Source organism: Myodes glareolus, chromosome 23, assembly GCF_982192425.1.
Source record: "Myodes glareolus chromosome 23, mMyoGla1.1, whole genome shotgun sequence".
Lineage (NCBI taxonomy): Eukaryota > Metazoa > Chordata > Mammalia > Rodentia > Cricetidae > Myodes > Myodes glareolus.
Genome location: NC_142048.1, coordinates 61,893,938 through 61,921,772, shown reverse-complemented (window position 1 = coordinate 61,921,772; position 27,835 = coordinate 61,893,938).

Genomic DNA, 27,835 nt, shown 5'->3' with positions numbered 1-27,835 from the left:
ATGGCACTGGGACTTGTTTTGTCTGCATGTACTGGCTTTTTGGGATCCTAGTCCATTTGGATGCTCACCTTCCTAGACCTGGAGGGAGCAGGGAGGAACCTGAACTTCCCACAGGGCAGGAAACCTGACTGCTCTTAGGATTGGAGAGGGAGGATGAGAAGGAGTGGGGGGAGTGGGAGGGTAATGGGAAAAGGGGCGGAAGTGTAAATTTTTATAAATTAAAAAAAAGTGTGCATATTTACATGATCATCCTTTTTAAATAATAGTACATCTAAGTTTTAGCCTTGCTCACACAAGGTATCAGACTATATCTATTGCTCATCTTTTTAAGAGTCTCAGTATTTGCTCACATAGTAAAAGAGCTTTGAAGCCTAGACTGAAAGGAATTGGTCATTTTCAGATTACATTTCTTTACCTCTAAATATGCATGAGGATGGGAATGAACATGAGAGCAATATTCTCTGGTTAAAACTTGATTATAATACAGTGTTTGAGACTATCTTCTATTCAAGATAAGGCCAGTGACTCACTTCAACTTTGGGAAGTAATTTTTGTCCTAATCAATACATGTATCCCCTTTTCTAAGCTAAATTATGGGACATCAACTGGTATTTTTTTGTGTGGGTGCCAGAAGTTATTGTCTCTGCCTTGTTTTTCAGTGCTGGGCAGTCTGGGGCCAGTGTTTATTCACTAAGACTAGATTAGTGAAGGATTATTTGATTATGAAGTTTCAGAATAGTGGTTATCATAAATTATATCTCAAAACTTCATATAAGGAGCAATTTCTTTGTTACTTTGAGTTTTCACAGAGGATCATACTACATAGAACAAAATTTAAAGATAATAAAGTGTACACATACATTTTCTCAGTTTTTGATGGTTTTTTGGTGGTTTTTGCTTGTTATTTTTGTTATTTTTGGCAATATTTATATTTTTAACCTTAAAACTTAGATAAAAATTTAATGTAATCTCCATATTTCATGTGGTCAACTCAAGAAATCTTTGATCAACTTACATCTATATCACCTCATTCTGCTCAAATTTACCAAAGAGTTAGTTCCTCAATACCAAAATCAAGGGTAACTCTCTATGTAATTTTTCTGAAAAATTTCATAGGATCTTTCTTATAGAGTGAATAGACAGCCCTTTCTGACAAAGTATTCTCACAGACAAGGCTGTGTAGATGTGACTTTTTGAGGATAGTAGTAGCAGATAAGCCAACCCTCCTAATTACTGAATCACAGTAATAAAACTGAGACTTGCTTCTTTGCAAAAGACATCTGGTATTCCATGAATCAAGTAGAGCTGAAAAATGCCACTTTCTCACCTATCAATTATAGAAATAGATTGCTATATTTTTCAGCCAAACTCTCCTAATTAACATGTCAAGACTATTGTTACTATCATCCTTTAACGAGAAGATTATATACAGGGAGTTCTATGGATTACCCTACTGTGAAATGATTGTTAATTTCTAAGAAATTTAAAATGCTAAAACCAGTGAAGTGGGGAAAAGTGGTGAGGGTGAGACACGTGATCTTTGTAGAAGATGCATCTACATCAACAAAATTCTTTTTGGAATAGAGCCGTGGTCTCCTGTGTCAACTTAGCATTGCTTGGATGTTCCTGTACACTTGGCCCTCTATACACTTATCTATATATTCAGAATCAGTGACCATCTTCCTGACTGTAGATTGCTAAGTACCAACATGACCTAACACTGTTTATACTTCAGAAGCACTGAGAGTTTAGAATAGAGCTGAATTAATCTCCATAGCATTTACTGGGGCTTATTGTAGACCCACAGTCTTAGTTATAATTTCAAACCAAGAACAAGGTCCTCTTGCATGTGACATCCAATGAGCCATGAGAGGAACTACGTGCACTGACTGCCCTGGAGAGATTCCAGTAGTTTCTCGGCTTGAGATCAGTACATAACAGATGGGACCAGGGTGACTGATTTAATTAGAATACTTTAATAGTAGAATGGCAACCATCACACAGTTCTAACAGCTAGGAGGAAGGCCATTAAATCCACAAAAGTAATTTTTTCATTGGGAAGACATGCCACATAAATATATCTGTATGTTATATATCTATATATCTATATCTGTCTATATCTATCTATCTATCTATCTATCTATCTATCTATACATATAGATAGATATAGATGTCTCTGTATGTATGTGTATCCTGAAAGTGATTTGGGATGATCATGAAGATGATGTCATTATATAACATATGACAGTTATCTGAATCTTTGATAGAAATGAACCTTTAAAGGACTAGAATATTTATCTTGTCATATTAATTGAAGAATCTTTTTTAAAGTCCCCTTTGACTTAATCACTGGTGTTCTCCTGACTTCAGAATTACATAGTAGATGTGGAAGCTTCTGCAGACTGTCCAAAGAATAAATAGTTTCGAACATTAAAGGTAGTTTATATAGCATTATCTTGAGTTAGAAATCTCTTAGTGATGCATAGATACAGTTCTTACAAAATGATAATACAGTGCATATGACTTTCAGTATACATTGTAGAAATGTAAAGACATTTAATATTTTTAAATTTTTAATATTTAATCATAATACAATTTGAAAGCACTTATTAAAATATTATATTACACTGAAATTTCTGCTTATAGTCTACTGGATAACTACTTTTAAAATGTTTATGTTAATCCTGGACGACATCTTATTATACCTTAACTCCCAGAGAGTACATGCCATTGTAATTTGAAATAATCCCACCATTTAAAAATGATGCAAGCTTTCTTGTGATAATGAATGGTTGACATAACACAAGGCTTAGCAGCATGGTGCTTAATGGAAATTGTGTTAATAACATCCTAGAATTGGTGTCAATTATTCTCAGTGGAAATTTCCATTTGGATTCTGCTAGAGCAGGAACAAATAAAAACTGACACCTCTGATTTACTGAGAAAGACTCAATCTAGTCATAAATCATTCATATAATAATTTTCAAATCTTTCAAAAATCAAAATAATTAATTTGATAGAGGGGTATGTTGAGATATTATATCATTGTTTATTAGTGTGCTTATCCTTATAACATCAAGTTTTATAGTTTTCACTGAAAAATGAGGATCAGTATGTATAATTTTCATAGTGCTAAAGCTTGATTTACATCTTAAAACATAGATACCAAGAAAAGAGCAGACCAATTGTTTGTCTAAGGTCAAATGGTCAGTCCTGAATATGTACATACAAGTAACATTATATAGATTCAGCAGGTTATAGTTGGGAATATATGCATATGTAATCACATATATGCATGCAGTAACAGTTGATGGAAACCGGCTGTGAATATGAAGGAGAGTGGGGAGGACTATCTAGGAGTGTTTGGAGGGAGAAAAGAGAAAAATGTTAAAATTGAAACAATGCACTTTTTTATGTCAGTGAGATTCTTGGCAAGCAAGGGGCACTGATCCTGTAGCAGAAGATCCATCCGAGGAGTGAGTGTGCTCCTGACCTGCGGCAGAAGCCTGACAACAGAGGAACGTAGATATTCCCCGACCCCCTTGACTCCCTGGTCATTCTGGAGGGGCTGTTCGACCCTGCTACACCTTCTCTCCTCCTATCCCATCCCAGCTTTCTCCCAGGAACCCCTTCCCTTATTCCGCCCTTCCTCGGGGCCATAAAATCCCCGAGCTCAGCCTGCTTGGGCACTGGGACAGGGTGGTAAGTGCAACCCAGCAGGAGGGAGTTCCTGTGTTTCAATATCCTGCCTGCAGCAAGATAAGCCTTTTGTCAGTGAGGTACCTGGCCAACAAGGGAACCTGACCCTGTACCAGAAGATCCATTAGAGAGCATTTGAAGGAAGAAATTGGCAGGCGCCAAGACAAGAATTTCTCCAACAATCTGAAAAACAACATGAAAACACCAGATCACAGCGACCCTACAACAGAAGGACTTGAACACCCTAATCCAGAAGAAGTGGAAAAAAGTGCCATTATGAAAGAGATAGAGTACCTTAAACAGAATATGAATAGCTTCCTTAAAGAAATGGATGAGAAGTATAACAAAAAGATTGAAGAAATGAGTAAATCTGTAAATGATACCCAGGGAAACCAAGAAAAAAACAATCAAACAGGAAATGGAAACAGTTCAAGAATTGAAAACTGAAATAAAGGCAATGAAGAAAACACAAACTGAGGGCCGGCTAGATATGGAAAACCTAGGGAAACAAACAGAGACTGCAGAATCAAGCATAACCGATAGAATACAAGAGCTTGAAGAACGAATCTCAGATTCTGAAGACACCATAGAGAAAATAAACGTTCTGACCAAAGAAAACAGCAAATCCAACAAAATCTCATCACAAAACATTCAAAAAATCTGGGACACAATAAAAAGACAAAACCTAAGAATAATAGGGGTAGAAGAAGAAGAAGAAATGCGGATCAAAGGTCCAGAAAATATATTCAACAAAATTTTAGACGAAAACTTCCCCAACATAAAGAACGATATCCCTATGAAGGTTCAAGAAGCATACAGAACACCGAATAGACTGGACCAAAAAAAAAATCCCCTCGCCATAAAATAATCAAAACACAAAATGTACAGATTAAAGAAAGAATATTAAGAGTTGCAAAGGAAAAAGGTCAAGTAACTTATAAAGGTAAACCTATCAGACTTACACCAGATTTCTCTATGGAAACCACGAAAGCCAGAAGGTCCTAGATAGAGGTATTGCAGAAACTAAGAGACCATGGATGCAAGCCCAGACTACTATACCCAGCCAAGCTATCATTCACTATCGATGGAGAAAACAAACTATTCCAGGATAAAACAAATTTAAACAATACGTAACCACAAATCCAGCCTTACAGAAAGTAATAGAAGGAAAATCACAACCCAAGAAATCCAACATTGCCAACATTGCCTACAATAGCTCTGACATATAGCGACCCTTACCAACCACAACTCAAAGAAGAGAAACACACAAACTCTACTACACCCAAAAATAAAAAAATTAAAAAAAAATGACTGGAGTCAACAACCACTGGTCATTAATATCACTTAATATCAATGGACTCAATTCACATATAAAAAGGCACAGACTAAGAGGTTGGATATGAAAACAGGATCCAACATTCTCCAACATTCTGCTGTTTACAAGAAACACACCTCAACCACAAAGGCAGACATCTACTCAGAGTAAAGGGTTGGGAAAAGGTTTTTCAAGCAAACGGACCTAAGAAACAAGCAGGTGTGGCCATTCTAATTTCTAACAAAATTGACTTCAAACTAAAATCAATCAGAAGAGATTAGGATGGACATTTTATACTCATAACAGGAACAATTCATCAGGAGGAAGTCTCAATCCTGAATATCTATGCCCTTAATATAAAAGCACCAACTTATGTAAAAGAAACACTTCTAGAACTCAAGGCATTCATCAAACCACACACACTAATAGTAGGAGACTTCAACATACCTCTCTCACCAATGGACAGGTCAATCAGACAGAAATCTAACAGAGAAATAAGAGAATTAATAGAGGTAATGAATCAAATGAACTTAGCAGACATCTATAGAACATTCCACCCAAATAGGAAAGAATATATCTTCTTCTCTGCAGCTCATGGAACCTTTTTAAAAATTGACCACATACTCGGTAACAAAGCAAACTTCCACAGATACAAAAAAAATATTAGTAACCGCCTGTGTCTTGTTGGATCACCATGGAATAAAGTTAGATTTCAACAACAATGCTACACCCAGAAAGCCTACAAACTCATGGAAGCTGAACAGTCAACTACTGAATCACCCCTGCATCAAGGAAGAAATAAAGAAAGAAATTAAAGTCTTCCTTGAATTTAATGAAAATAAAGACAACATACTCAAACCTATGGGACACAATGAAAGCAGTGCTAAGAGGAAAGTTCATAGCACTAAGTGCCCAATTAAAGAAAACTGAGAAAGCACACATCAGAGACTTAACAGCACACCTGAAAACTCTAGAAAAAAAAAGAAGCAGACTCACCAAGGAGGAGTAGAAGACAAGAAATAATCAAACTGAGGTCTGAAATCAACAAAATAGAAACACAAAAATCAATTCAAAGGATCAATGAAACAAAAAGCTGGTTCTTGAAGAAAATCAACAAGATTGACAAACCCCTATCCAAACTAATCAAACGGCAGAGAGAGAACATGCAAATTTATAAGATCAAAAATGAAAAGGGGGACATAACCACAGACACAGAGGAAATTTAGAGAATCATTAGATCTTACTACAAAAGCCTGTATGCCACAAAATTGGAAAATGTATAAGAAATGGACATTTTTTTGATAAGTACCGTATACCAAAGTTGAGCCAAGACCAAGTAAACAATCTAAAAAGACCTGTTAGTCGCAAAGAATTAGAAGCTGTTATCAAAAACTTCCCTACCAAAAAAAGCCCAGGACCAGATGGTTTCAATGCAGAATTCTACCAGAACTTCCAAGAAGAGCTGATATCTATACTCCTTAATATATTTCACAATATAGAAACAGAAGAGTTATTGCCAAATTCTTTTTATGAAGCTACAGTTACCCTGATACCAAAACTACACAAAGACATAAATAAGAAAGAGAATTACAGGCCAATCTCACTCATGAACATCGATGCAAAAATTCTCAATAAAATACTGGCAAACCGAATCCAAGAACACATTAGAAAATTATCCATTATGATCAAGTAGGCTTCATCCCAGAGAGGCAGGGCTGGTTCAACATACGCAAATCTATCAATGTAATCCATCACATAAATAAACTGAAGGAAAAAACCATATGATCATTTCATTAGATGCTGAAAAAGCATTTGACAAAATTCAACACCCCTTTATGATAAAACTGTTGGAGAGATTTGGGATACAAGAATCATACCTAAATATAATAAAAGCAATATACAGCAAGCCGACGACTAACGTCAAATTAAATGGAGAGAAACCCAAAGCCATTCCACTAAAATCAGGAACAAGACAAGGCTGTCCACTCTCTCCATACCTCTTTAATATAGTGCTTGAAGTTCTAGCAATAGCAATAAAACAACATAAGGGGATCAAGGGGATTCGAATTGGAAAGGAAGAAGTGAAACTTTCGTATTTGCAGATGATATGATAGTGTACATAAGCGACCCCAAAAACTCTACCAAAGAACTCCTACAGCTGATAAACACCTTTAGTAATGCGGCAGGATACAAGATCAACTCCAAAAAATCAGTTGCCCTCCTATACACAAAGGATAAAGAAGCAGAGAGGGAAATCAGAGAAGCATCACCTATCACGACAGCCACAAATAGCATAAAATATATTGGAGTAACTCTCACCAAGGAAGTGAAAGACCTATTTGACAAGAGCTTTACGTCTTTGAAAAAAGAAACTGAAGAAGATACCAGAAAATGAAAGGATCTCCCTTGCTCTTGGATTGGGAGGATCAATATAGTAAAAACGGCAATTCTACCTAAAACAATCTATAGATTCAATGCAATCCCCATCAAAATCCCATCAAACTTCTTCACAGAACTTGAGAGAACAATAATCAAGTTTATATGGAAAAACAAAAAACCCAGGATAGCCAAAAAAATCTTATACAATAAAGGATCTTCTGGAGGCATTACCATCCCTGACTTCAAACTCTGTTACAGAGCTACAGTATTGAAAACAGCTTGGTATTGGCATAAACACAGAGAAGTCGACCTATGGAATCGAATAAGAAACCCAGATATTAACCCACAAACCTATGAACACCTGATTTTCGACAAGGGAGCTAAGGGTATACAATGGAAGAAAGAAAGCGTCTTTAACAAATGGTGCTGGCATAACTGGATATCAACCAGTAGAAGAATGAAAATAGATCCATATCTGTCACCATGCCCAAAACTCAAGTCCAAACGGATTAAAGACCTCAATATTAATCAGACCATACTGAACCTGATAGAAGAGAAAGTGGAAAGTAGTCTACAAGACATGGGCACAGGAGACCACTTCCTAGGTAGAACGTTAGTGGCACAGACAATAAGAGAAACAATGAATAAATGGGACCTCCTGAAACTGAGAAGTTTCTGTAAAGCAAAGGACACTGTCAGTAAAACAAAAAGGCTACCTTCTGACTGGGAGAAGATCTTCACCAACCCCTCATCAGACAAAGGTCTGATCTCCAAGGTATACAAAGAACTCAAGAAACTAGACACAAAAACTCTAATTAACCCAATTAAAAAATGGGGTACTGAACTGAACAGAGAATTCTCAACAGAAGATCTTCGAATGACCAAAAGACACTTAATGTCATGCTCAACATCTTTAGCGATCAGGGAAATGCAAGTCAAAACAACTTTGAGATACCATCTTACACCTGTCAGAATAGCTAAAGTCAAAAACACCAATGATAGCCTATGCTGGAGAGGATGTGGAGTGAGGGGAACACTCATCCATTGTTGGTGGGAATGCAAACTTGTGCAACCACTGTGGAAATCAGTGTGGCGGTTTCTCAGGAAACTGGGAGTCAACCTACCTCAGGACCCAGCAATTCCACTCTTGGGAATATACCCAAGAGATGCCCTATCATACCACAAAAGCATTTGTTTAACTATGTTCATAGCAGCACTATTTGCAATAGCCAGAACCTGGAAGCAACCTAGGTGCCCCTCAGTAGAAGAATGGTTAAAGAAGGTGTGGAACATATACACATTAGAGTTTTACTCAGTGATAAAAAGCAATGACATCTTGAATTTTGCATGCAAATGGATGGAAATAGAAAACGCTTTACTGAGTGAGGTAACCCAGACCCAAAAAGAGGAATATGGTATGTACTCACTCCTAAGTGGATTCTAGCCATAATTAAAGGACTTTGAGCCTATAATTCGTGACCCTAGAGAAGCTAAATAAGAATGTGAACCGAAAGAAAATCATATAGTTATCCTCCGGTATATCGGAAGTAGACAAGATTGCCAGGCAAAACTTGGGTTCATGGGGGTAGGGGGGTGGATATTAGGGGAGATGGGTAGAGAGAGGGGAGAAGGGGAGGATTGGGGAAACCTTGGGAGAATGGAATGGGTGGGATGGAGGAAGGGTGGATATGGGAGCGGGGAGGTAGATGTCTTGATTAGAGGAGCCATTTTAGGGTTTTGCAAGAGACTTGATTCTAGAGGGGTTCGGTTCCCAGGTCCAAGGAGAGGACCCCAGATTGTTCCTTGGGCAGCAGAGGAGAGGGTGCCTGAACTGGCGTTTCCCTTAGCCACACTGGTGAATATCTTGCATACCACCATAGAACTTTCATCTGGCGATGGATGGAGATAGAGACAGAGACCCACATTGGAGCACTGGTCTTAGCTCCCAAGGTCTAAATGAGGAACAGAAGGAGGGAGAACATGAGCAAGGAAGTCAGGACCGCGAGGTGGTGTAGGAGAGTCTTCTATCTATCTGTTGCTTTCATTGATTAATTAATAAAGAAAATTGCATGGCCTGATAGGTCAGAACATAGGTAGGTGGGGAAGACAAAACAGAATTGTGGGAGAAAGAAAGCAGAGCAGAGAGCTGCCTGCCATGAAGCTGCCAGGTCAGACATGCTGAATCTTTCCCGGTATGCCACGATCTCGTGGTGATATACAGATTATTAGAAATGGGTTGAATCAATATGTAAGAGTTAGCCAATAAGAGGCTAGATATAATGGGCCAAGCAGTGTTTAAAAGAATACATTTTCCGTGTAATTATTTTGGAGTAAGCTAGCTGGGATCCAGGGGGGAACACAACCCGTCGCTCCTTCTATAGCGAGGGGTGCATCTACCCACTGTGATGGTGGGACTGATCTAATGGGAGCTCACCAAGGCCAACTGGACTGGCACTGATGGAGCATGTGATCAAACTGGACACTCTGAATGTGGCTGACGGTGGAGGCTGACTGAGAAGCCAAGGACAATGGCGTTGGGCTTTGATTCTACTGCATGGACAGGCTTTGTGGGAGCCTTGTCTGTTTGGATGCTCACCTTTCTGGACCTGGGGAGAGTGGGGAAGATCTTGAACTTCCCATAGGGTAGGGAACCCTGAGTGCTCTTTGGCCTGGAGAAGGAGGGGGAGGGGGAATGAAGGAAGGGGAGGGAAGTGGGAGGAGGGGAGGAGGTGGAAATTTTTAATTAAAAAAAAATAAAAATTTTTTAAAAATTTAAAAATATCACCTATGGAAATATTGGCAGATATTTCACTAGAGGAATAATGCGGGATTACTAAACATGCAACAACTCATTCATTGTCATTAAACATGATCACCTGTATAATTCACAAATAAACTGCTAAGTGATTATCATCAAATCCTTAAGAGAGTTAATATTTTAAAATATACATTAGTAGTAGTAGTAGTATTTGGTAGCAATCACTAATAGGAAAAATTTTCTGTTGAACTTGAATTAGATGATAACCTGGATATTAATTATACAATGAACTAGTAATAAGAACTCTAAATAAAAGCTATTGGCATATGTAAAACTCAGGAATTTTACATACATACATGCATGCATACACATAAGTGTGTGTGTATGCATGCTTGTATGCTTGTATGTATGTATATTTTTTTAAACAGTTTTCTGAAAAGCTTTGGTGCCTGTCCTGAAACTATCTCTTTTGGACTAGACTCACCATAAACTTAAGGAGATCCACCTGCCTCTGCCTCCCAAGTTCTGGGAATAAAGGCCTGCACCACCACCACCTGCCAATTTCTCTTAAGACAGTAAACAGTGCCGGGTGTGGTACTACATGTGTTTGATCCCAGGGCTGGGGGGCAGAGGCAGACTGATCTTTATGAGTTCTAGGTCAGCCTGGTTCTAGGACAGAGTTAGTTCCAGGACAACCAGAAACCCTTGTCTCGAAAAAACAAAGAGAATAAACAGTGTCATAATAAATCAAAAAGTGATGTTTTGAATGAATAATTAAAGTGCTGAGGAGTCCATATAAGTTCAAAAATTAGTAAACAAAATTAGTGTTACTGATAAACTAAATTTACTCTCTGGGTCACAGTGAGTAAATACTAATGTATCTATGATAAATGATTAGAAACAAGAAATGAAAACCATCTAGAAAACATGAAAACACCATTTGTCTAAAGGTTGTCTGAGTGAAAGATAATAACTACAATTCTTTAGTATTACTAAGTATAAGTCTTTATGTTTTAAAACTTTAAAAATGTTTAAATTATTTCAGTGTATTGTGTGTGTATGTGTGTGTGTCTCTTTGTCTGTATATGTGCTGTTTGTGTTTCCCTGTCTCTGTGACTGTATATGTATAGTGTGTGTGTGTGTGTGTGTGTGTGTGTGTTTGTGTGTTTGTGTGGTTTGTATGTTTGTAAGGTAATTGTTGGTGTTTCAGAAACATTGAACTTTGCTTGGTTCTTTTGGATGGAGACTACTGGTGATGCTTCCATGGTTTTTCTTATTTGTTTCTTTTAGGTTTTCATTTCCATCATTTTTGATTCATTTTTACAAAGTCTTATTATACTAGCTAAAGTTTTTTCTATTTTTGACAATGTTTTCATCTGTAACTTCTCATTATTTTGTATTTCTCATTATTTTACCCACATTTGTGTGTGTGTGTGTGTGTGTGTGTGTGTGTGCTTTGTTGGACTCACTTTTTATGTTCTAAATTTATCAATCACATATCTTTGAGATCATTGACCTTTTTTCCAGCAAATTTTGGAGTCCCATTGGTTTCAAAATTTACTTAAAAGGATTTCTGCTCTTTTTGGAAAAATGATATTTCCTTTCTTTAAAATTAAAAGAAATTGATATTTCCTTTTTTAAAATTAAAAATTTCTGTGATGGAATTTGTACATATATTTGTTAGTTTGCTGTACTTTCTGTATACTTGTTTTTATTACTCTAAATTTTATTTTATTCTTCTATTGTATCCATTAATAGAATATGTTTATAACTCATTAGAAAATATGCATTTGGGTAAATGTATAATGTTTTCAGTATTTCTCTTAAAAATTAAAAGAATCCTCTGACAAAAGCAAACAAACAAAAAATTCAAGCAATTCCAAAAGTAAGAATATATCCAAGTAGTGCATTTTAAAATTAGAGTATAATTTCCTACTTTATTACCTAAGAAACAATGACAATTTATTTGCATAAATGCTAAAGAACCTTACTCAGTTAAAGAAAAAAATTCATAGACTCCTGGAGACTGCAGTACCCAGAGGGTATTTATTGATAAAGGTTTGGCTACATTCAAGGTAGATGGTACTTGATCAGGAACGATGGAACTAGAAATGTTATTTTTCAAACCAAAGTCACAAATGAATAACAAAAACTATAAGCATCCCCAAATAAGTCATTCTTTATCGAAGGAGATAAAATTCAGTAAGTAAGGTTGTATGTTTTTATTATCTTATGGTAAGATAATTAACTGGAGGAAGAAGGCCATTATTCTGGCTACAATCCAAGGATACATTCTAATATAGCAATAAAGTCAAAGCTGAGAAGGCATGCGGTATCAGGCCATATCACATCCACAATCAGGGCCGAGAATAAAGAATTGCTGCAGCCTCATTGCATTGCTTACACAATCCAGCATCCCAGCAAGGGAAAGGAGTCACCAAACTGGACAAGTTATCCCAACTCAGTTAAGCCAATCAAGAACCACCGAAGCCCCAACAAGCCTGCCAAGAGATTCATATGCTAGGTGACTAGACAGCACATACCCCAGGAAAAGAAACAATCAGTCAAACTATTAACTAAACAGAAAACCAATGGAAGGATGGCCTGACATTCTGTATTATATAGGATTAATATACATCTAAACAGAGAGTATCAGTCTTAACTAGCTTTATATTAATCTGACATGTTATTTTTATATGAATAATAATAGACTATGCCAATTAAGGATTATCTGACGTATGTAATGAAATATATCTTTTCACAGATATTAACTCAAATTGTGGTACAGAAAAGTGAGCATATTGAATTAAGAATTGAATTGGTTTAGAGAAGAAGAAGATTCCTTCATTGGAAAGATGCATTTTACTATTATCTGTATTTTATTTTGATACAATTGAGCCCTCCTGATCCGTGGGTTGTGCATTAACTGATTCAATTAAAACTGGATCAGAAATCAGTGGAATAAAGCCATATGTTGTAACATGAGGACTGGCTTGTTTGTGTATTTTTCCTGCCCAGTTATATTCTGTAACATGAAAAGGCTGGGCCTGCTTGTTTGTGTTTTTGTCCTGCCCAGTTCCCCCAGCTGTTTAGCCCCAATGAAAACCAATCACACAGATCTCTATAAGTTATAATGCTGATTGGTCCATTAGGTCAGGCTACTTACTGGCTAACTCTCACATCTTGATTAACACATTTTTCTGATCTATGTTAGCCATGTGGCTCAGTACCTTTTTCAGTGGGGCAGCTCTCATCCTGCTGCTTCGGTAATCTGGGCAGGAGTGGGAGGAATCAACTTCCTCCTCCCCAGAATTCCTCTGCTCTTCTTGCATCATTTCCACTTCCTGTCTGGTTTTCCTGCCTATACCTCCTGCCTGGCCAATCAGCGTTTATTTAAAACATGATTGATAGAATACAGACAATTCTCCCGCACCACTTCCCCCTCTTTTAAAAAAAAACAAAAAAAAAAAAACAAAAAAATATCCGTAGTCCATTTATTTGGGAATGTGGGCGTAGTATTCCAGGCTACTTACAGCTGGTTGGGGGTGGTGAAATCTTATGGGGACCTAAAGAAAAATTTAGAGTTATGATCAAGTCCTGACTGAAGTATCCTGGGAGTCTTGATCATCTCAAGCAGCAGTCTTGAACCTGTTCTGAATGAAGAACTCAGACATCTGGGCCATCTGTTCCTACTGGAGATTGTTCAGGTGGTCTCCCTTGGTCAAAGTTGATTTTTCTTAACTCTGAATAAATCCAGAGCCTCTCATTTTCTGTGGAAACAAAAGCAAAATCTATTCTCCAAAGTAACATACCTTTAGACTTCAATTCTGAAGCCAAGGGATTTTCAAAATACCTATCTTGGATTAATTTTGCAGCATTTATAAGCAAATACCTTTTAGCAGGTGTTTCTCCTTCCTCAGCATTCAAACAATTCAAAGAGAGCATAATAGCAAACAGTATCAAGATTCTCTGTGTATTTTCCATCTTTACGTGGCTTTATTTTAACCTTGATTTCTTTTATTTTTACTTTTAACTTTTGGCTTTTTGAGACAGGTTCTCTGTATATCTTTGTCCTGGAACTCCCTCTGTAGACCAGGCTATCCTTGAACTCCCAGAGATCCGTCTGTCTCTGCCTCCCAGGCTACTCGTTCTTTCTTTATTTTTTTTAAACTCTGAGAACTTTAACCTTTAGCCTGTATATATTTTTAACACAATGTAAATCATTTACAGGTTTTTTTACTCTTTGAATCTCTCTTTACTGTATATCTCTCTTTTTTTGACCACATGGGTCTTTAATTTGCTAAGGAATATGGAGAAAACAACAGTCAAAAGCTCTTAAGGCGTTTTAAGGTTCTTGCCAGGAGGCAAGCTGCAACAGTGTTTCCATAGTCCGGACTGTCTGCTTGAAAGAGTCAGAGTTTTTCCTGGCCTGATGGCCCAGAAAGCGGGCATTTTAAAACAGTACAGCTTTTTTCCTGCCACGGCTGAAAACCGAAATGCTTTACTCTAGTCTTTACCAGGCTTTCTCAGGCTTTATGTGGATACAGTTACCCACGTTGGGCGCCATTCTGTAACATGAAAAGGCTGGGCCTGCTTGTTTGTGTTTTTGTCCTACCCAGTTGGCATATAATTCTGCCTTCTGGACAGAACCATAAGGACTTTGTTCTACTTTACTCAATTCTTCTGATTTGTAACCTGCTTTCCCTGATTTATTAGCATCAGTATAAAATGTATGGGCTCTGGTTATTGGAGCATCATGGACAATTCGAGGGAGGATCCAAGAAGTTCTCTTTATAAAGTTAAGTCTCTTGCTTTTTGGGTAATTGTTATTGATTTCTCCCAAAAAAATTAGCACAAGCTCTTTGCCATGGTTCATTGTCTTCCCACAACTTTTTTATCTCATCAGCAGTAAAAGGCACTATAATTTCTGCTGGGTCTATACCTGCTAATTGACGAAGTCTCAATTTTCCTTTTATAATCAATTCAGAGACTTTTTCCACATAAGTTTTTAATTTTTTGCTAGGTTTGTGTGGTAAAAAGATCCATTCTAAAATAGTATCTTCCCTCTGCATTAAAATTCCCGTAGAAGAAATTCTGGAAGGCAATATGACTAGAATGCAACTAAGATTTGGATCCACCCTATCTACATGTGCCTCCTGTAATTTTTCCTCAACCATCGTCAGTTCCTTTTCTACTTCAACTGTTAACTCTCTTGTACTATTCAAATCTTTGTCACCATCTAAGGTTTTGTTTAAATGAATTATTAGATCAGGTGTTATCCCAACAGCTGGTCATAGACTGGAAATGTCTTCTAATAATCTTTGAAAGTCATTAAGAGTTCGTAATCGGTGTCTCCTAATTTGTGCCTTTTGAGTCTTAATTCTTTGTAAACCTATTTGATAACGTAAATAATTAACAGAATCTCCTCTCTGAATTTTTTCAGGAGCAATTTGAAATCCCCATTTAGGTAATACTATTTTTACTTCTTCAAACAGCCTTTCTAAGGTGTCTTTGTTTTGATCAGATATCAGGATATCATCCATTTAGTGGTATATTATGGACTTAGGAAATTGTTTGCGTATAATTTTCAATGGTTGGCTTACAAAATATTGGCACAGGGTGGGAGAGTTTAACATTTCCTGTGGGAGGACAGTCCACTGGTACCTCCTTGCAGGCTGAGAGTTATTATAGGTAGGCACTGTGAAGGCAAACTTTTCTCTATCTTTTTCTTGTAATGGTATAGTGAAGAAACAATCTTTCAGATCAATAACTATAAGAGGCCATACCTTTGGTAACAGGGAGGGCAGAGGAATTCCAGATTGCAGAGGGCCCATAGGTTGAATAACCTTGTTGATAGCTCTAAGATCTGTCACCATTCTCCATTTACCAGATTTTTTCTTAACAACAAATACAGGAGAGTTCCAAGGGCTGGTAGATTCTTCTATATGTCCAGCATCTAATTGCTCTTGTACCAGCTGTTCTAAAGCCTGTAGCTTTTCCTCAGCTAAAGGTCACTGTTTAGTCCATATTGGTTTCTCAGTCAACCATTGTAGAGGCATGGCTGTTGGTACCTCTGAAGGGCCATCAATTGTGTTGTGTTCTTGTATAGCTCTAATGACTGGTTTCTGCCATCTGTAATATCTTGTAATATTTTCCCCGAAATATAGGCTCTGGAAGCAGCAGGAATGTTAATTTGGGTATTCCATTGCTGCAATAGGTCACGGCCCCATAAATTCACTGCAATATTTGCTACATATGGCCTTAGTTTTCCTATTTGTCCATCTGGACCTACACAATTGACCCATCTCGTGCTTTGTCTTACTCGAGATAGGGTTCCAATTCCTAAGAACTGAATATCTACCTCCTGAAGAGGCCAATGCAGATGCCAAGATTCTGGAGTAATGATACTTACATCTGCACCTGTGTCCAGTAAGCCAGTAATAAATTTGCCATTTACACACACTCTTAGCTGTGGTCTTTGTTCATTTATAGAAGTCTGCCAGAATATCCGTTTACTTTGTCCTCTTAGATTTCTTAATTCATTCACCATATTTAACTCATCCTTCAGTCCGTTATTGCTTTTAACAACAGGCATGGAGCATTCTAATTTCCCTGAAGAGGCATGTTCTCTGCAGTGATCGGAAATGACTGGACCACATTTGCCATGGGGGCCTTCGAGAGGCCCCCTATTGAGTTTCCTGGTTAATTCTAGAGGACGATGTCCCCTCTCTCATCAAAGTTTGTCCTCAGGTTTAGGAACAATATTTAGGAATTGATTATAATTAGTATATGGTTGAGAGTTGGGAAAGGAATTTTATAAGCTCAGGGATCTTTTTGAAAAAAAAGGGGTGATAATTGGATAGATAATAATGGTATTTGTGAGTTATTGCTTATAGATAATTACATCGGTATATATTGAATATTGTATGTATACATGCTTCTACCTGTTTAAAACATTTTTTATGTATTGATATATATTGTATTGATATATGTATACCATATTGCAGTGTACATTTCTACCTCTGATTAAGATACTCATATATTGTTTATGTATTGATACTTATTGTTTACATTTGGAGGTCATTGTCCTCATTTATTGCACAGTTGTTTATTCTCTTAGTCTTTAAGTTAGATACATGTTAAGAATTGTAGATCAATAGTCATCTATGTCTATCATATTTATGGTTAGACTAATCAGGTTCTTTAGATACATAAAGATTATATATAAACAGTCTTCAACCTCTTCGAAGAACTGTAGAAAATGACAATTAATTTAATCTTCAAGTTCTGTGTAGTGAGACACAATCACTCCTGGCAACACCGACCTATTCCCGAGAAATTGTTGAACACCAAAGACACTCCACTTGGAGCTTGTCTTCTTGCCAAAACTGGCCTCTGGACAAGGAACTGCCCATACCTCAACTACTGACAAATACACGGTATCTGGGAATGGATAAATAGAACTGTCAAATCTTGCCAAGACAGGGTAAGACGGTTTTGAAAAATCTCTTGCCTGTTAAAATCCGGAAATGGATAAACAGAATTGTTAAATTGTGCCAAGACAGGGTAAGATGGTTTTGAAAGATCTCTTGCCTGTTAAAAATAATCTGTCAGTTATTCTAGGCCATAGTCAAAGTTGGTTGCTTCAACGTTGCAAACAGGTCTTTGGTGATTGCCAAGGTAGCCAGTTGTCTCTGTGATTTGCTGCATGTTTTGGAAGTTCTTTGATTGTACTTCCTAATTACTCAGGTAACATTATTTCCCTTCTCAGATCTTCTATGGGGTTGAAGACTAGATAAATGTAGCTACTTTCCTCTCATAATTTGGCCAAGTCATTTATTATACAAGACTTTAGCTAGTTAGAATAGGATATTTGTACTTATTGTATATAATTGTGTAAGTTTGTACTTACTGTATATAATTTCGTAGTAGGCGTAGAACTCTCTTACTTAAACAAAAGGGGGAGGTGTTGAGTGAGTACCTTCCTCTTCTTCAGCCAATAGTCGCTGAAGCATGAGCCCCTGGTGCTGCAGGAGCGTCTTCCGCTCCGTCAGCCAATAGTCGCTGAAATACCAGCCCACTGGGGCGTGGTATATTTCTCTTTTAAAAAGAGCCACAAGTCTCGGCTCGGGTTTCTTGGTTCAGGCGCTTGGTCCCGGCTCCTGCTCCCGGCTCTGGCTCCAGCGACTAGGCTCCCTTCCTGACGGTTTATGGTGTATGTAAGTTTTACCCCCCAAAATAAATAACCCCTTAAAACATAACTGGTGTGGGATTGAATCGCCATTATTATGTGTATGAACTTACTTTTGTGGCTATTTCTTGAATAATATCACAGTTAATTTGTGCTAAATATTAAATTTAATTTTGGCATGAAGGATGGGTAAGGATATGTGTAAGTTACATGAAAATGTTGTGCCACTAAAAGTAAGGGACTGAAACATGCTAGAAGGTTACTACCTCCAGGAGTCCAAGAGATGAGACTACAAATACATAGGTAAAACATGTGTGTGAGTGTATGTGTGTGTATGTGTGTGTGAGTGTATAAATACAGTCATGTACTCATGTCCATATGATTCAGTTAATGCTCTCATAAACCTGGTGTAATCTAAAAAATGCTTTATTGATTCTAATAGATTTATTTCATTTTAAATATATATACATAAATAGGAATATATATGTATGTATATATATATATTAGTACATGCATCTATACATGTGTATTTGAGTGTGGTTATAGGCATAGAGAACTTCTACAATTACTAAAAAGCATATTGAGCAATTGCATCTGGTCCATTGATATTAAGAATCATCAAACAGCTCATTTGGGGAAATGGCTTGCCGTCAAACTGACCACCTAAGTTTGATCCAAGAATCCTGTGGTGGACAGAACCTGTGTCTACAATTGTTCTTTGGGTTTCACATGCAAAGTGTGACTCTAACCCTCCCCCAGTACATATATGTAACCCTCAGGAAAGCCAAGTTGACAATATGACGCATGTGACCTTACATGCTCTCAATTTTTCACATATACAACCTCAAGTTGCCTGTTTTCGTTTTGTGTTCTCATTCAGTAATTCAGTTTTTCTGAAGGGTTTTTTTCCCCCTGCACTCCTGCATTGCAACCCAGTGTTTGAATGTTATGGATAAACTGCCTTGCTGTTATTTCCCTTTTCATCTAAAAATGCAAATGGCTGAGTGAAAGCTCTATCAGGCATGTCAAAGGCAGGAGAACAATTGGCTCATTTCTTTATGGCCTTCTGAGGACTGATTTCGTGGTAATGCAATAATAAGCCACTAAAAAGAAGTATGCCATATGAAAATCACTTTCCAATGTTCCCTCTATGAAATATGACAAATAAAACAGTTATTTATAATGCCAATAACTGAAAGAGTGCCAGGCTTTTGAGATCCTCAGTAAATGTTTATTGAGTTATTGAGGGAATTAAGCCAACTAAATATCCTGTACCTATGTGACAACAATGCTAATACCTAATTGTCAATAAAGCTGAAGCTTCAGGCTGCAATTCAGAAGCAGATATTACTTCCACCATGATGGATATTGTCTTTCGTTCAGCTTCAGAGGGAACAAATGAGTTGTATTCTAACCTGTGCCATGTAGGAAATTAACTAGAACATACAAAAATTAAGCCTGTTAGCACAGCCTCAGCAAAGCAGAAAAAAAATCTAATTTTAAAGTCTTAGGACCTAATTCCAAACAGGTGCAATGTTTACAATAAAATGAATGAGTTCCTATATCTGAGGCATCAGCTGGGAAAATTAAAAAAGAAACAATTTGAAAGAAAGATTCATTTTAACAATGTAACTGATATTAAAATGACAGTCCACATTTAATTAGTAGCATCAATTTATTAATACAATAGACTGTAAGTAGTTGCAGTTTTGTATATAGGCTTTAAGGAGATAAATTTCTGTAATAGATTGCATTTAGCTACTTAATTAACTTTGCTAATCATGTATTGCATATACACTGTAATTACCAGGTAATAACATATTGTATCTATCTCAATACTGAAGAAATCAGTTAAAGATTTTGAAGTTAATCAGTCAAAGAGTTTGAAGTTATCCATGTCATTTTGGTCACAATGTTGTATGTTGCTTTGTTATAAGGACATACAAAGTACTTATCCAATTGCTAGCATTCCGGCACACATATGGACAAAGCAAATCTCACCCCAAAATACTGTCTAGGGCAACATTTGTGCATTTCTCAAACTTTGAGATATTAAATAAACATCATTTAGGTTTATAATAACTAAAGAATGTTAAATACATATAATGTGTATTAGATATATATATATGCATATTGTGTTTCAAAGTAATTTATATTGAAATTATTTTTATTAAAAGTTTGATTAATTTGCTATGATTATTAGGCATTTACTAAAATTATTTGAAGTTTCTCAAAGGAAAATGATATCTTAGTCTTCTAATGAAGGAATTATTTGTAACCTACCAAACAAGCTATCACATGATTAACCGTGACTGGGGATTTTACCTTTCTTTCAGATTAAATGTATAGGTCAATGCGCAGTAATATTTAAAAGCTCTTATTTATTTCTATACCTAAGAACATTAAACTCCATTATCAAGCTCAAACATGATTCTAATTTATGCAGTGGTAGTGTGAATAATGACAGCATCTAAATGAGTTTCTTTTATGGAAATATATTTTTAATTCCTTTTCCTGTTTCAGAATTTCATGCATGCATACAGTGTGTATTGATTAAATTAAATGCTCCATCCCTTAGTTTCTACTCCTCCCGTAGTAGTGCCCTGTTGTTTTTACTCCAACTTCATGCTCTTAATTGTACATTGGTGGACCCACCGATAAAGAAAGAATGTGCTGTTCAGGGTCATGTGTGATGACAGGATTATCAGCGTGACCCATGGATAACAAAACATGGTTGTCACACACAAGTCAGAAGAGAGTGGTTGGAGAGTGTGTTATTTTGAACAGGATTTGTTTTTCTACTTTCGCAGCATATCCACGATGTTTATTCTATTTCCTCTTCCCAGGGAGATTTATGCTTCCTCCAGCTTGAGCCCTACTTGTTATGTAGATTCTCTGGGTCTGTGGATTGTAGAATGGGAGAAACCTTATGTTCCTAGGATATTTTATTTAAAATAATGGTAATATCGATGCAAATAATGATAATATTCACATATGCAATTATACTTTTTGAGCAATTTTTCTTGTCAAGTAGTGTTTCTGACATTTTATGTGTTTTTATATTATAATATAGACTGAGCAATACTAATGTAAAAATGAGAATTGCCTCGAATGTGAAATATTTTGAGTGTGCACTTGAAGCCCTGAATGGAAAATTCTTCAGCCATCTGTATGGCATGTCATAGGCAGAATACTGGTTCACAAAATATTTTGGGAAATGATTTTCAGGTTGCACAGATGATTAAAAATAAAACGTAAATTAATTGAGTGTTTAAACGTAGGTTGGTTTTCTGAGCTATTTGGTTATATGTATGCAAGCTTTCAATATCCTCAAATTGTTGTAATCTGTACCACTTTATACCCCAGGTACAAAATAAAGGAATTCAGCCATCACTAGCATTCTTAATTATCGATAACCTCAAGCACAGTACAGGTCACCATATCAAGGTTGCAGAGTCAGGAAATGATAAGACCAAAAGACACTACTGGCTGATCTACAGGTCTTCCTCAAAGACACATCATCACACTCTTTATTTAAATGTGTTTGTTGTCCCTGTGAACTTTCTAAGTTTAACTATTTAGTTTCTACAAAGAAATTTATACTCCAATGATAGTGAAGCATGTCTAAAATGGAGGCATCAGTGGGGTGTGGAGGTGCAAACCTTTAATCCTAGCATGGAGGAAATAGAGGCAGGAAAATCCCTCTGAGTTTGAGGTCAGCCTGGTCTATATAGTGAGCTCCAGGATAGCCAAGCTATAAAATGGGACCATAAAAAAGATGTATTGAGTGGGCAGGGGGCATCAGTACCATATAGGAAGGGTTTTAGACAAATTATTAAATTTCAAATATACTACTAATAATTAATGTCATTTTAATATAAGTAATTAACATGATACTGTGGAAAATATTAAACTTTAGCCATATTTCCAGGTGAAATGATTGGAATAAGTCTTCTTCCACAAAAGGAAAATTCAATTTACATTTCTTCTTGTTTTGATAATGCAATTATATATCAAACAGATTGAGAAGAAACAAAATATTGTTTGTATAAGTTTTTGTGTATATAGATTATAATCTATATTAATTTCCTGTTGCAACTGCAGATAGTATGGTACAAACTGATTAAATACCACTAATGTATCAATGTTCAACACTTGGAGAAGGTATCTCATTTTCCATTGATCATGTTTCTTATTTTTTCTCAGTCTTCAAGAAGTCAACATGTAATGTAAAACAATATAGTCACAGGTATCAACAATTGTCATGTGGCTCATTGGAGAGGGTTAATTATTGGGTATATCATGTACAGATTTAAAGACTATAGCAGGGTAATTTAGCTTACACTTAATTTACTTCAAATCCTTCATTTGGACACTAAGCATGTAGAATTTTAGTCATTAACTTATGATGTCTCTTTTTGTGTCATTATTTTTATACTATGTAAGCCATAATAATTCCACATATTTATTAGGCAAACATAACAAAAAAGATTTGTTTCTTCATAGTCTGAACCTAAAGTCTCGGATCAGGTCACCAGTCCCATCAGATTTCAGAGAAGAGTTCTTTTCTGGTTCACACAAAAATTGCCTTCTCATTTAGTGATCTCACATCAAAGATAACTCTGGCAATTCCTAATTATTTTATAAGATCACTAATTCATTCTAAAATCCATACCCCCATGTTTTCTCTCCAAATAACAGTAGGAAAGGAACAAAGACTAGAACATGTGATGGGATGTTTCTATCAATCAGTATCATTAGAAAAGAGGATATTCAAAAGAATTCTTTCAGCATTATATATGAAAGGTTGTTTATTTTATTTTTTCTTTGAAAGTTATGTACAGTCAGTACAATTTGATCCTATTCACCTACCTAACCATCTTCTTCAATATCCACCCCAATCAAATTTGTACAAAAAAAAAAAACCAAACAAACCAAACAACAGTCAAATCCAGTTTCTGTTGCTCACATATCTTGGATATGAGGCTATCTTCTGGACCATGATCAAACTACCAATGATGTTTGAGACCCCTCTGTATGCTTTTAACATCTTTTATTATTATTGCTTAATAAAGAAATTTCTTTGATCTATGGTAGGGCAGAATATAGCTAGGTGGGAGATCCAAACAGATACCTGGGAAAAGGTGGAGTCAGGGAGATGCCAGCAACCACCAAAGAGGTAAGATGTGAGGTAACAACCCATGAGCTGCATGACAATATATAGAATAATATAAATGGGTTAATTTAAGATATAAAAGCTGGTTAGTAATAAGCCTGAGCCATTAATCAAACAATTTTTATTAATATTAAGCCTCAGAGTAGATATTCAGGAACTGACAGGTTGGAAAGAAACCACCAGCTATAGCCAGAGACCACCATCCTCTGAAAACTGGCTCTTACTCTCATAACAGCTATAATTTTCTTCCAGAAACTACCATTTGTCCATATATTTTAAGCTAAGGATGGTACTTTCATTCTCACTTCTCCAATCCATATTGCATTTGGATTTGCTTGATATTGTACAAGACTTGTGCATGTTGACACAATCTTGTGACTTATATGCACATCTATGAATATAACAATAAACCTCTAGTAGTTGGTGTAATACTTCATCGATTTAGTAGAGTAATAGTAGTGAGATTTCCCCTAGGGCCTATCATCTATCTTGCCACAGGTTCTTGGCCTCCATAAGGGTACCTGGTGTAGATTCATCTTGTTTTGCAGGTCTTAAATCCATTTAGAAAGTTTTGGTTGCTCCTATGGCATTACTGCCATTATTGCACCATTGGGTATATCCTGTCACTTCTAGGTACCAAAGATACCATAGGCTGGTAAATAAATAGCTAGTGTCAAGAATGATTCTTTTATAGTCATAAGTATGTGAGGTTCCATACATTTCCAGATATTTCAGACTAGATTTATCTGTAGAATTTAAAGATAGGACCATATTGTTGAAGATATAACATATTTGAACACAGAGAAAAGAAGCTGTCACTGACTTGGAAATATCATCTAAAAGGCTAGCTTTTATAATGCTAGAACAATCTACACAATAAGACCTAGATGTGATCTACAAGCTACAATAAAAACTGGTTAATAAAGGCAAACATACTTGTTTATTTTTAATTAAGTTTAACTGTTGATAAATTGTTTTGATGTATGGGGGAATAAAGCTGGTTTTCTGACTTTCTAGGTCCACAGGCTTTGAATTTCAAAAGAGATTACCACTACACTGCAGGGTCAAGGGGATTGGATAGTTCTTTATTCTGCTACTGAGGCCTTGTTAGGCCGCCAGTCCTATGGGTTACTCTAGAAGTTTGGGTGACTTATAATTCCTCTTGTTATGCTGGGCTAGAAATATGTTGTGAACTATTCACTCATACTAAGAATATGACTACATTATCAGATTGTTCAATATTCAAGGCTGTCTATTTCATATTTTAAAAATTTCATTATTCATGTTTGATAATATGGCCTGGAATGTCTTTCATAATCTGATCCCTCCTGTCTTCCTTTCTATCTATCTTTCTATCTATTGCAGGGGAGTTTGGCAGGCTGGTCATAGTTGGATATATATATATATATATATATATATATATATATATATATATATATATATATAATCTTAGGGATAGGACCGTATATATATGCATATACACAAATATATATGTATATCTACATCATTTTATGTAAAAATAAGAAATATTGGTTATTTAGTGTCAAACAACCTAGAAAATACACATGCAAGTAACATACTGACTGAAAAACTTTTATTTAGAGACACAAACATATACAAATACATATGTGTGTGTAATGACAATTGGAAAAAAGGCAAAGAATTTGAAGGAGGGTAGAGAGGAAGGGGTACATGGGAAGGTTAGGAACATGGAAAGGGAAGAAGAAATAATTATCTTAAAAATAACATAAAAATAAAAGTGTTCTGTAGCATAGAATTCACTGTGCCATATAATTGAAAATTTCATACACATGAAAGAGACATTTCTAACTTAAGCATAGTGAAGTCTATGCATGAGCTCACATTGTTCATCACGGTCTATGCGCTTTATAGAAACATAAGATAACACTAACATAGCACAGCTAATTTCCTTGATTGCCATAACAACTCTGTAATGAAATGATCTTTTGTTTTCTTAAATAATAGTATATTTAATAACTTTTCAGTGGGGATATTTGACTAATGCATAATTTCGGGATGAATGCTCTCTGCACTGTCATTGCCATACACAATCATTTAATAGAAACTATCCATTCGGTACAAGAGAAACGTAGGCATTGAGCATATAAGAAACTTCCAAAATTGGCTCATCTAACCTTAAACAGAAAATGAACCAAAGAGGGAATTTTTCTTGAAGGACCATCAGAGTAAAATGCATAGAATTAAACACACAGGCTTTTCTCAACTTGATGAGTCTATACATTTAATAAAGGCGGGTTTCCTCTAATCATATTAAATAAACTTCTAAAAGTCCATTCAAGTTCTGAAAGACATAACATTCCTAGTCTTGAGATGAAGTCTGCCTGGGGAGGCCAGTTTAGTTGTTATGGATAAGTAGTGGGGTTTTTTGCTATGCATGTTGTTTCTATTGTCCTATTTCTTAAAATCTAGCTCAAACTTTGCCATTTTTTGATATTAGTGTGAGTCTTGAAGCAACAAATTTTCAGATAAACCTTCAGCCTTCATGTCACTCCCAGGTTCTCAATATGGGACCCCCTGAACCCTAAGAGATCTATAAATGTATTTTCAAGATTCATAAAATTGAAATAGAAATAAACAATAAAACTGTTCTGTTGTGTGTGTGTGTGTGTGTGTGTGTGTGTGTGTGTGTGTGTGTTTTAACATTAACTGTCCCTTAGCTAAAATTTAGCATTTCTCTTAATTTCAAGTAGGCAATAGGTGGTGAGGGATATAACTTCATGGGTAAAATGATAGCTGTGCAGTCCTGAGGAACTGACATGAATCCCCAACACCAATGTAAAATACAGGCTTGCAATTGTAACCTCAATATTTGTGCAGGGGGCAGGCTGATCATGCATACACACCTAAATAGTGAGGTCTGAGCTCAATGGGAGACACTGCTTAAAATACTAGGTAGAGATAAATTAAAAAAGCAAACCAATTTTTAAATGTGTTCTTTGCTCATACTCACATATGTGTTAGTACCTGCACACACACACATACACACACAGACACACACACAAACACAAACACACACACACACAAACACACACATATAAATATATATATATATATATATACATATACATATACATATGCATAGACCTGCAAACAAAGTATGCAAGACAATTAAAGTAGCATTAGCAATTCTAGGTGACTTAGAAACCAACAGAAATCAGAACTTTTATGTCATATTGAAACTTTTGAAGATGTTAACAAAATATGTACTTGTGTCTGATTTAAGATAATGATTAATTTTTCATGTTATCTGTATTTTGATCATATTATTTTCCTTTAAATCCCATGTGTATTACTGTGTGTCTAAAAGTCAGTGTTTCATTAGATTTCAAAATATATCAATAGCTCAAAGATATTAATGATAGAACATTATGAACCTCTAGTTAATGGGCCAGCAACAATGCACCATGAATATGATCAACTTCTTGACTTTACCTATATGCTTCATCAAAGTTTAAGTAGAACACTAAATGTGTAACATGTTCTTTCTTCTATTTTTCTCTGAGAAATGAAATCCAGAAATATCTATTTTTGTTTAAAAATTGAAATATTGTAAAGTATCAAGGGATACTATATCTCATAATGTGTATATTTAGTAAACATATTTGATAGATGAACACACATACATATTTATATTTGAATGACACTGAACATTTTTAAAGTTATTATAATAATTCAAAAGTGGCATTGAAAATTTAAATAATTCTTTGCTAAAATATGATCTTATTTTCATATAGATTTTGGTCAATACACTACTCTGCCATTAAAATACCTTCCTTAGCTCACCTATAGATATTTTGACTTCCAGGTAATCTCTGTTGTTTTCATGGACCCGGAACAAGAAATTTGTAGTCATCTGTCATCCCAGCTAGTGCCTACTTGGAGAGAGTCACTTAGTCTATAACTGAAGAACTTTCCACAGTGTATTACTTGATGGTTAAATATCCTGGCTTTGTTTCTAGGCATGAGGTCCAACTACAAAGGAAGTGTTTACATTTCTGAAAAACAGAAAGTTCCTCACCTTGGGTCTCTTAGCTTTATTCACTCTATCCCTTCATTCTACAGTCTAAGACATTTGTTCTGTATGAGAAAGCATTACACTCAACTTTGGGAAATACTGTCTGTCATGCTGACCTTCTGGGCTGTGGCTCTTGTATGAATTAGGTCAGGCTCCTCAACTTTTAGTATCTGGCATCAAATATATAGGCTGTACCAAATTTTACTAGTCTTCTATGCTTTATCAGCTACAGATGATTTTTGGGAGATATGTATAATTGT